Raw genomic sequence first — 12,385 nt, 5'->3', positions numbered from 1 at the left:
TTGTTGGGGGGGGGGGGGGGGGGGTGTTCTGACTCATTACTGAGAAAAAATGTTTGGCTGTTCCTTTTGTTTATAGTATTTGTAATTCAAGGAAATGATATAAAATTAATCTTGGAGTTAGTCAAAGTGGAGATTAATATCAGAAAAAAAAAGGGTAGCTTTAGGTAAAACTATTTAAACAGATATCAACCTGCCTTTGCTTATGTTATAATCATCGTCAAACTAAGTAGTAAATAGTGTAATATACTATTATCTTGTCTAATAATAGAGGGTTTATGCATTTCTTCAAACTACAGCATGTTTTTGATATACATGGAAATCATGTTTTCATTAGTAGAATGATTCTAACATTTGTGGTTAGAACTGCTTTATATAAACTTTGCTTTTTTTTACTGCTTTCTCACCAGGACAGCAAAGCAGAGGGGAAATTAACTTTAACTGGTTTTTGGGGGAGGGTTTTTTTGTTGTTTGTTTTTTTGGGGGGTTTTTGAGAGACAGCAGATATTTTTTAAAGCATGAAAGGAAAAACATATCTGACTCGTTCAGATTTATATTTTATGTTAGTAATTTCTGTCTTTATGCAAGTATCAATGGAAGTTAAAATATAGGTTTATAGTATATATAATATATAATTAAAATAGAGAAGTTTCTCTATTCCTGCACAATTTTAAAAGTCTGGCAAACTGAAAAGAGAGAAAATACAATAATTACTATTTATTTAGTAATCCAAACACATTGTGAACATGTGTAGCTTCCCTGGGCTGTTAGCTGTCCTATCTAAATACTGGAGGCTTGTGTCTCTGTGTTTTGACTTGTACCGTTTTATTTCTGCCCCTAGGCTAAGACCAGGTGCAAATCTGAAATTAAAGCCTGTAAAATGTGAAATGACGTTTAAAAGAAGTCTGAATTTTTAGGAACACAACAAACTTTTGAAATTTTAGCTATTATTTTCATTTAATTTCAAGAGCCATTAAAACAGCTCTTTTAATTGTTCTTTGGTGGAAGAAAACATGGCAGAATAATTGACTGCTAGTTTTGGTAGCGTAGCACAAAGGTGTAATCACACATCTTGCATTATGACTTGACTCTACAAGTTAAGGATCATTTATTCAACCCTAATCCTTGAGTTAACTTCTTTCCCTTGCCTCTCCAGCGGATTTAAGACTGCTAATGATTTTTGTTGTGACATTTTTCTACATATGATTAGTGGTGTTCCAAGCTTTCATGCTTACAACAAAGCCTTATCTTTGTCCAGAAGTGTCGCCATGAGGCTTGATGAAATCTTGGCTGCATCTTAGTAATGTCAGTTATTTGAACCTTGGTCACCAGCTGCATATGGTGTTTAAAAACATTTCAAAGCAAGATTTTGATGAGGAACAGGTCAGGGTAAACTTGTTGTCAGTTTGCTTCATAAAACCCATTCATATCCTTTCCCAGTAAAATTGTAATAAATTTCTTCTGGTATCTGTTGTTATGGGGTTGAAAGTTGTTATAATACAATATCTTAGCCATCTCTTTGGAGGCACAGGAGAGGATGGACAGCCACCTCTCCTTTTTTGTCTTAGGCATTAAACATGAAGATCAAGGTGGGAACAGATGGAGCACAAGGAGCCTGCTGGGTTGTCTGGGGGGCTCCCAGTCTGCCTGCAGAGGAAGTGCTGCCCATAGAGGGAGAATTTTCCTACTTTTTCTGTAATAAAGTCTATCTCAAAAAGCTCAGAGGGGAAAAAATGTTACCACCTTTAGGAATTATGAAAACTTATATTGTCCGTCGATACCCAGAGGTAGAAGGGGTATGTGTTAGTCTTCCAAGCCCTCCTTAAACGCAAAGTATGTGGAGGACTGAGCAACTGAATGAGAGAGGACTTTTGACATTGAATATTCATTCAGTACCCTATTAATTGAGTAATTTTTGTGCTTTTATGGGAATGTGGGATCCCTTCTGATACAACTGTTTCTTTAATCCTACTCTTTGCCCCCTGCTATGTCAATCAGAAGATAAACAACTTTAAAAAAAAAAAAAAAAAAAGCTTAACAATATTATGTCATTATGTAATTTTAAGGCCCATGACCATACACAGAGCCTAGTATCGATAAGATCTCCTTCCCAGTCTGACCTACTTGGACTACAGCTTAGTCAATATAAAAAAATGATTTAAAAAATCTTGGTTTCTATATTATTTTATTACTCCAATTTAACAAATTTATAGGGCTACATGCTGCTCCAAATATTGATTCCCAGAAAGTTATAGGCAACTGCACATTAATATTATTTATATAACAGGGTTTTTTATTAAATTTTGATGGATAGCATCTGCTTCATTTGCTCACAGGTTATTTTGTGGACCTTTGACAGGGCAGTGTTGGGAGAGAAGACAGGAAGCCTGCCTGATGTTGACTGCTCTGCCTGGGTGCCCTGGAAGCCTCTGCGGGGACCGAGATGAGCAGCTGCCCTGTAAGGAGAAAACATTCCCTGGGGGGAAAGCTCCCGGAGTGCGTGGCTGGTCTGGGAGAGAGACACATCCAGCAGGCGCCCAGCACTGCCTGCACAGGTTGCAGACGCCGCAGAAGAATGGAGAGCTGACATAATCTGCCCCCCGGGGTAGAAAGAAAGGCTTTTTTCAGAGAGCCTGGGGAAAAAAAAAAAAAAAAAAAAAAAAAAAAAAAAAAAAAAAAAAAAGTAGCATTTACTGCAATTCAGAATGTTACTGGAATAAAAGCAAAGCAGGAGGGTGGGATCTGTCCTGCAGGAACATGGTGGCCCAGAGATTCAGGTTCTTCCTCATTCTAAGTTTCCACAACAGAAAAAGGCATTTTTCTTGGGCTGCCTTCTAATAGATCCCAGTTTTGATCATCAAAGACTGGTTAGCGTTGTTGCGGTTTTTGTGGTAAGGAAGAGTGGCAGGCAAATCTACCTCAAAGTCCTCAGGAACCAGATAGGTAAGTGCCAATCCCCATGAGGAAGGAATGAAACCAGATCCCCTGTTTGGCTGCCTCTCAGGGACCCTCTCCACCTCCTCTATATCTCATGCCTGGGCTTTACTAGCTCCCTAGCATGGCATCCTCCACATTCTCTAACATACTACTGCCTGACTATCCTCTCATTTCTACACTATGAATAATAATTTCTTCCAATCACCTGTAGTAAACTGTTTTTTACCATAGCAATGGAGCTCCTCTACTAAAAATGTGAGTAAATATTGACCCAAGCTTAGTAAATATTGATCCAGATAAATATTGACCCAGGCACAGCCTGACAAGGTAGCTAAAGAGACAGAAATGTAATTTCTGGATATTCTGAGTATCAAAGTTTCTTTCAGTGCTCTGTGACCTCAGAAATGATAGTCCTGAACTTCCTGACATTTCTACAGATCAGAGGGACCAATGTATGAGATTCTGTATGTGTACTACCAGTAGCATTATACTTCTGTGTCTGTGAAAGCACTTCTTGTATAACTGTTTGAACAAAATGCAACCAAACTTCAAAAGAGAAAGCCCTCTCTTTGTCTCTTCTGTCACTCTCTGTCTTCCCTTCTCTCCCTTTCCTGCTTTGTGAGAGCATGTACTGTGTACCACTCACAGTCAACTCCCTACTCTCTTATGAAGGGAGTCTGTGAGATCTACAGGTCTCTCTAGGAAACAAATTCAAATTGTCCTTAGCTGAAGCATCCAATGTCTAATCATGTCCTTTACTTTGGTCTCTTTTCTCTGGAAAGGCCAATCTGTTCTTGTATTCAGTGTTGACTTTCCACTGGCATACGATGCTCTCCTGAATGAAATTGTTTTTTCCAAGTGTATCCAGCAGCTTCAGGAGCTAACCACATATCAACGTAGCCTTACTACTCACTATGATTTCAAATGCTCTGAACTCAACTTCTACCCCTGAGGAGGAAGCCTATCCTAACTATTCCTCACACTTTTTTAGTGTAGACATATGTTTTGAGATCACTGTTACCTCTTTCCTTCAAAAATGCAGAAATGGATAAAACTAGACTGTATGAGTCCTCCCAGCTCCTAGCCATCCTAGAAACAAAGAGTGAGAGAAAAGTAAAAGTGATCATAGACCAAAGACCCCAGAACCTCATTTTGACTTTACCTTTCATCTTTAATTAACATGAAGATAACATATGCAAAAACATTTGCTATCATACACAGTGATATACCTCTGTATATACCTCAGGAGCTCCATTTGGTGTATTTCAATGATAGGCAGCATTATGTTTTGTTCCTGACTGGCTTCTGTGTGAGTGTCAGCAGTCTCCTGCACCCAGAGTATCTCTTACATGAAGGAAAGAGTGTACTGGCAGATGCCCCTCATCAAAGGTACCAGGAAGCTACAACACCTATAGAAGAGACCTTCCCAAGAAAGAGTGTCACTCTGGGAGAGTGGACCAAAAAAGATGAAGTGGTGACTGGAGAGGAGAGAGGATTAGTTTAGGTAAGAGGACATGAAAATTCAAGTCAGCAGTTGTTTCATCAGATTTTGGCCTTTCTTTATATTTTGCAGTATCTTGAGTTGCAGTCCAACCATTTTCAAGATTCAGTTGAAAAAAACAAACCTTAATTCTCATTTTGATGGCCCTTAGATCATGCTCTGGACAAGCCTCATCATCCCAGATGGATTACACAATGCCCCAGAAAAGGATGACAGTAATTCATGTAAATGTTGGAACTATACTCCTTGCATGTGCTCTGTTAGTCAGGGGTTATGAACCAGCATTCAAAATGAGACACATCCTGTGCAGTTCTGAACAGGCTATTCCCAGATTATGAAAAACATGTGAATAGCCAGGTCTTCCTCTATTTCAAATTTAGTCATCAGGGAGTAAAGTTTTCAGGGGGAGCTAGTGACTGTATTACTGAGGAAGTTCCTAAAGAAAAAAAAAAAAAAAAAAAGGAGGGGAAAAAAAAGGAGTGGAATAGAAAAAAGGATCTTTACAGTACGGTTTGTGTATGTGTCTGTATTAAAATGCTAATTTTTGTATGTTGGCAACCTGCTGAGGAAATAAATAATTTCTAACTTCAGCTAAACATACAAAATGGTGACTTTGAAGATATAAGCAATGACATCACAAAACATACCAGTTTTGTTTGGACTGTGTCACCTCACTATAGAGAGGAACTGTTGAGAAGGTGGATGATGATGAGTTACATGAGAACCAACCCTGTCTAAACAGTGTGTGCCCTGTGGGGTTCAAATGAAAAGGATGTGCTTTTCATAACTCTTGAACCTTTGAAGTAACTCACTGCATTTAAGTCAATTTAAAAACATAATAAAGAAAAATAATGAAGTGGGAGCAGAGTTCAAATAGCACAGATTATATCTAGCATTCAGAATGGGGAAGTTATCATGAGAACACTATACACTGTACTCAAGTTTTACCTGAAGACATAAAAAAGTAGCGTACAAGTCTCTTCAAGAAGGGTGAAATGGAAGTTTGTAAAAAAGAGCAGTAGGGAGCTTTTAAATTAATTTTCACACTATCATGGCTCAGAACTTTTTAAAAAAGTCTTAAATATTTTAAAAATCTTTTTCTATGAGTAAATAATCATATTTCTTCCACTTCCAAGAGAACTTTGAATTAGAGTCATCAGTTATTAAATACTTCCAGGTCACAGTGTTGTTCAGGGAACAGTCTTCAAAATATTCATTTCATTTCAGTTGAAGAATCATTCACTTTATCTTGCCATTAACCAGATATGGGCCTTGTTTTGACTACTATTTAAAGCATATTTTACATTTATTCTTCTAAATAAGCTCTTCAAAGGATTGCTCTGACCAAGTAATTGCACTGATGTTCCTCAGCAGTGATTTTCCATAGCCAACCTGGATAAAACATAGTGATGTTTTCTAAAGAAAACAGAGCTTAATCCAACATGTAAAAACTTTTAATGTGATGGCAATTACTTCAGCTATTGAATTATAGTGGAATGTTTACTCTGTTGGTAATCAGAAAAAAAGATTATTCTTTTTCTACATCCATTGTTTTATTTCCTTCTTTACATGTTTTTCAGTTACTTCTTTGTTCCATACCATGTTCCTGAAGGAACGTTTTGTTCTAAAAAGACCGGCTATGTTTTAAAATATAACATGTGTTCACTGTGTTTCAACTGAATAAAAGTTAAACTATTCTTTGATTATGAATATTCTTGGTTTGCATTTATTTGTCTTACTTTGGGGTTTTTGGTTGTGTTTTTTGGTTGGTTTTTGTTTTGTTGTTTGGGTTTTTTTTTTTTAGATCTGTGTATTTAATAGATTAATTTATAGGACACATAAATCATACCATCTCATTGAAATTGCATCATCCATTTCAAAATTTAGCCACTGAGTTTCTTGACTCATTTTCATCGATGAAGTTATACCAGGAACCCAGGCCCTTAGAGATCTTCGTCAAGGTTTGGAAAAATGACTAACAGTTTTCCAAAATATCTCTAATAGATCTGATTTTCAATGGGACTATCAAAGAGCGGCTTTTGAAAATCAGGCATTGCCTAATGCACTGGAGAATAGACACGGAAAACAGCCAAAACACCCACACCAACTAATCACTTCTGAAAATCTCAGTATATTGAACTATTTTGAATCTACCAACTAAATTTAAGGATGGAGCTATTTTGACTCAGATGTAAAAATTAAGAAGGAAGTTTCAAAATGAATATATCGGCTTTTTATAACAAGATGGAAAGCTTGCCTCTGAAGGAGCCACACATATGCTTGCAAGCAAAAAACGATACAGAGACTGTTCTTTATAAAACCAAAACCACTGCAAATTGGATCTTGACACTTGGACAGGTTGGAACAGTCATTTGTCATGTTGTTAAAGGTCTTCTACTGCGATCCTGCACTCCTTATCTCCTCCAAATTGTTTGAATCAGCTCCACAAGAGGAATTACTTATCTTTCAGTCACAGTTGGAAAATTCAGCTCTCTGAGGAGGAGTGCACACTATATGTAACCTGTTCACAGCCTGCAATGTCATTTTGTGTCAATTTAAAATGAGAAACATTTATCAAAATAAGCAATGGAATTAAGTCACAAAAACAAACAATTATTTTCCAAATTATAGAAGAGAGCAAAACAGGCTTTAAGAATACTTAAGGATACCAAGAAAATTTAATTTAAAAGACTTTGTAGAATTTTTCAGGCCTCACAAAAGACTTACTTTTGTGTCTTTATTGGGGTTTTTTTCATCTATCCAACTATGGTTATATTTTAGATTATATTTTAGTCTAAAGGACACCTGGTATTTAGTCTGAATTGCCTACCTAATATTCATAATCTATTTGTCAAGTGCACATCCCAGACGGAAACCTATATGGCTTGCAAAGAGTCCAGTTTGAAACCTCACTTATCCTCCCAGGTCCCAGATATGTTGCATTCCCCTAACTCCCAACATAATAAACCTCTGAGATTATAGATTACATCAGGTTTGAAGGGGCAAGTAAGGGTTACTTAGGGTCAAGATTATTTTAATACATTTTTATTTTGTTCCATGGCCTTGAAGTGCTAAACATGAAGTCACCTGAAGTCACTGGGACCTCTTATACTCCTCATCATAAGAATTACCAGGACATGCAGGAGATGGCTGAGAGGCTCAATGGCCTGGCCAGTCTGATGAGCTCAGGTATTCAACTGTAATGACAATAAAATGTGTCATTCTGGGGGAAGATCTCTAGTCCCTTGCCACCCTTTTACATATCCTCATTTCTCAGTATGTTCTGACTCCTTTCCACAAACATTACTGGTCCACCTTTTTAGATTAATTTAGTACAGAGTTATTGAGCTCCCACCATCTACTGAAATTCTCCCTTTTCCTGCAGGTTTCCCACAACCTCTCAGATCTTGTGTTCATTGAGGCAGTTTGGTGCTATTTTTGTAAAGCAAGCAGCTTCTTCATACAGTTTCTTTTTCAAACAGTGAATTGATACTTTATTACAGTATGTTTCAGATTAAAGGAGAACAAAATTAGTACCATTAAAAAAACTATAAATTATATGAAATATAACTGCCAAATATGCTGGAGACAGCAAAATGTTTTTTGTAGTATTTAAAAGTATTCTTTGAATCTTGAAAGAAGGTTCAGCCTATCTGAGAGTATTACATTTTTATGGCTTCTCTTATAAGATTATACCTCTGGATATTTTATTTTTAAAAAAATTAAACCATAATATGACCTTCTGTTTATAATAAAAGATCAGTGGCTGTAGAAGATGAAAATTCACATTCTTGTATTTCAGGTCTGAAGCTTTTAAAAATAATGTCAGATATCTTTCATTAAGGAAAAACAGAGTCAAATTAATACTTTATAAAGAAAGTTTGTACAACACTTATTGTAGCTTGACTTAGTTTCCTTGCCCCTCTGAGAATTGCTTGGCCTGTTCTGAAAAAACTATGAACTTTGCCTGTTACATATTCCCAGCTTTTACCAAAACAAATGTTTAAGTGTGTCTTTTCATCTTGTCCAGTTAAAAAGTGATGTGCATTTAGGGATTTACCATTTTGTATTCAACAGAAGGAATAGCCATTTGATACTGAGGAGAGATAAACCTTGTGCTGGGTGCTAAGTGAGACTGTAAAAAATACTGTGATGACCCTATGATTCCTATGAATATAAACTCTTGAGTCAGGGCAGTTGGTAATTATATAGCAAATTAGTACAAAATGTGGCTTAATTAAATGTCATTTCTAGACATCCAGAGTACTTTACCCTCTTTTTTTCCTAGGTTCATTTTGTTTGTATAGAGCTGATGAACAGAACTGACATGACATATGCAACAGCTTTACCAATTCCTGACCTACAGTGTGCCCTTTTCTCAGACTTCCCAGGTTTATCTTTAGCATTAAAGCTTGATTTTGGTTTAGATCTACTGCTTACAGAACTTTGGGTTTCTGTGTTAGCTTTTCTAATGTCCAAGTGACAGTCCAAGACTCATCAATTCATGATTACATAAGGCACAGAAAACTGTGCATTGGTTCTTAGCTCTTCCAGTCTCTTTGCTTTTCCAGAACAGCGTACTCAATATAGACAGTGTCTGGACTCAAGGATATTCTCTATCACCATGAGCGATGGCTTTATGTTCACATGTATTTTTATTTAGAGGCTGAAGAATTAAATTCTTTTATCAGAATATGTTTTTGTTTGTCCTTATCATCGTCCAGCTCTTCGAGGAGAAAAAGACCCAAAATCATCAGATAGCAAATCTGATTGAATTGTATGTACGAAAAAGTGCAAAAGTATTTAACAGGAAAAGATTGGGTTTGTATAGTATTTTTAAAATAGCCAGCACAATCAAATGGAAAATTAAAGGAAAATTATATTCTTACTGTGGAGCTCTGTTCTACATCCTGTTCCATGTAAAAATTCTGTTGAAAGAATATCATTCATTAATTGGTTCTCTTGGGATTTGAGCAATTTCCATAAAAGCACATTTATTTTATTCCTATTTAACTCAATAAGATTTTTCAATAAAAGTGACTATAAGCTGGAGTCACACATCTAATTTATTTAAAGGTACATTAGTCATTAACCGGCTATATATTACATAGAAAATAGGACATAGCATTTACAGGGTTGCCAAGTATAATGGAGTGATTTCCTTCAGTGTTCATTAATTTCCAGAAAAAAAGTATACTCTATCATCTAAGGTAAGCTAACACAAATAATTTGACACAAGTGCCCTGGGTTGTAGGTCTGTAAAACATGCAGACACAAGTGTGACAAACACTATATTTTGAGCTGATAACTCAGCATACTTAATAGTATATAAACTGCATGTTACATCTCTGAATTCAGAATCTCCAGCACATATTTTCTCAGTAGTGGTCTTCCACTGCAAGTCTGTGGCAAAGTGTAGCATGAAAAATCACACTAATAATTGTAATGTAGGAAAGAGAACAAAGGAGACCATTTAGTCCATCTTCCTGCTGTGAGGCAGCGTCAAGTAAAACACCTCTGAGATGCTGACTCTCCCCCTGTGGCTGTTTCTGTGCCCTGTCCCCAGGCAGATACAGATCTCCACTCCCCAGCACTAGATCCTGTTACTCAGCTCTACTGATGGTTATTAAGGCTTTCCTAATATCAAACATGAGTCTCTGCTGCAAATTAATCCAATTAATCTTTGTTCTACTTCTGTAGGACAACTCAACACAGTCTTCTTCATAGCAACCTTTTGCATACTTGAAGCGTGTCATTATTTTCTTCCTAAGACTTCTCTAAACAACTGCTGATCCTCTAACCATTTCCTTTGTTGAACTTTTTTTACCAATCCTCCGATGATTCACTTATTCTCACACAGATACTCTTAATTTAATCTTAAAATGGAGCACCTAATATTTTCTATGTGTTTCACCAGAACTGAGATTGGAGCAAGCATTCTCTGTGCCTTGTCTGCTACACTAGAAAATATTGGGGTTTTTAACTCTGTAGAGGTATTTAATGACAATAAAGAATTTTCCAAAGAATTAACTCTTGGTCTAGTTACTTTTTCCTTCAAAGTGATTAAACATCCTCTTATTTTTAGCCTTAACATATTGAAAGAAAAATCTGATTTGGATGAACAGTCCTTTTTTATTATTTTTTCAATGAATCTTTGTCTCTGTGTTACATTCTCTTATATGTCTTCAAAATATATGAAAAAAAGCAAACCTCCACCTTCATATCCAGTACAAAGGCACCACACCACCTCCCAGGTGAAAATTACAAATTATCTCAGATTACTTCATCACATCTTGTAGCTTGGTTTCCCCTTTTATGGAATAATGATGACCCTGACTTTCTGTGAAAAGTATTCTTGAGCTTGCCAACAATTGGTCCATCTTGGTGGCATTATAATCCCATTTTAAAGAATTGTGAGGTGTATTATTTGAATGTCTGGCCTTCCCTCAGTCTTTAACTACCTGATTTACAGTAATGAAACAAGATCTACATCCAGTGGATAATTCTACTTCAGAATCCAACAAAATATATCACAAATCAAAAAGAACAGCTTCTTTAAAAACAAAGGTGACCACATATTCTAAAGTTAGAATGTTGATACATCATTTACATTAGAGTTGATACATCATTTTCTGTTTAAAACAGTGTAAAAAGTAGCCATCTTGAATTTTTGGCTTTTCTATAGACTTCAGGATTGCCCGAATCAAAAAATGTGTGTTCAGCCATTAAAAGGCTAATTTCTAAATACCCTCTTCAGGATTGACAGTGAATATCAGTGCCAAAGCTCTAAAAACTATGCTAAAACTACGGGTAGTAACATTTTATTTCAGTTGGTTTTGTCTGGTTTTGTGCACTGATTGTGTGGGCACATCAGTCAACAGAAGCAGAACCCAGCAAACGCAGCTCTGATCAGATTGGATCCAAACTCCATTGTGTCTTGGAAGCAGAGTGAGAGACCAGCAACAAAAATATGTGTACAATCTGGATGTTATTTCTGAACATTGCTCTGCATTTAACAGAAAATGAATGTAACTGGACATTTACTTCAAATGTCTGGAGTAGAAGACATTTCTGAGACTGCAAAAAATCCCTCTTGCATAAAAATTACTGTTTTTCTTGAGGGATTGCAGACTTGGATTTCTTCAGTTTGTCTCCTGTAAATATTGCAGATTAAAATTTAATATAAGGCTATGTTCAATTGAATATAACCAGCTTTACAGCAGTCATTTAAACTGGACTGATTTACTTCTTTTTACCCTTGCAGAGATCATTTGCAAATGTTTCATGGGAAGTACATATTATTTCAGAGAAATCTTGCAGTTTGTTTAATTTGGTAAAAAAAAAAACAAAAAAGATTCCCATCTTTTCATATGTTTCTGAAGTAAGAAATTATAGAGTAAATTTGCAATGCCATTGAACCTAGGTTTTCTTCTTCACTGGTACAATAAAAATGTGGATGTAAATTTTATAGCAACCCATTTCACATCAACCAGTTACTGAGGGAATATATTAACACTGGGACACAGAATTATGTGATTTGTAGACATGAAATAATAGCCAGGCAACTTTAAAACTGCAGTTCAACAGGACTGTAGAGTTGTATAGAGACAGCACTCTGGCACTGAAGAGACTGTTTGTAATCCAGATATTTTCTTGTGAAAGCCATTCTTGGAGGGTAGTTATGGAAAAGGTAAAGTAGCTATATTCTTTATATTTTGTATTAAATGCTACTAAATGTAAGACATTCCAGCATGCAAAATGTGTATCCCTTGAATATCTGAAAATTTTATTCTCTAGCACATAGTGCTGTAAATAATAAATGGTATGTAGGAATAAGAATCTCTTGTGAAAAAAATATGTCACTCATATAAGATTGAATGTTAATAAATAAAAGTATTAAATAAATTAAAGGAGAAATTTAAAATAAAAAAAAAAAAAGGGGGGGGGGGG

This window comes from Athene cunicularia, assembly GCF_003259725.1.
Source record: "Athene cunicularia isolate RWA chromosome 1 unlocalized genomic scaffold, athCun1 chr1_part2, whole genome shotgun sequence".
Taxonomy (NCBI): Eukaryota; Metazoa; Chordata; class Aves; order Strigiformes; family Strigidae; genus Athene; species Athene cunicularia.
Note: the sequence above shows the minus strand (reverse complement) of the source record.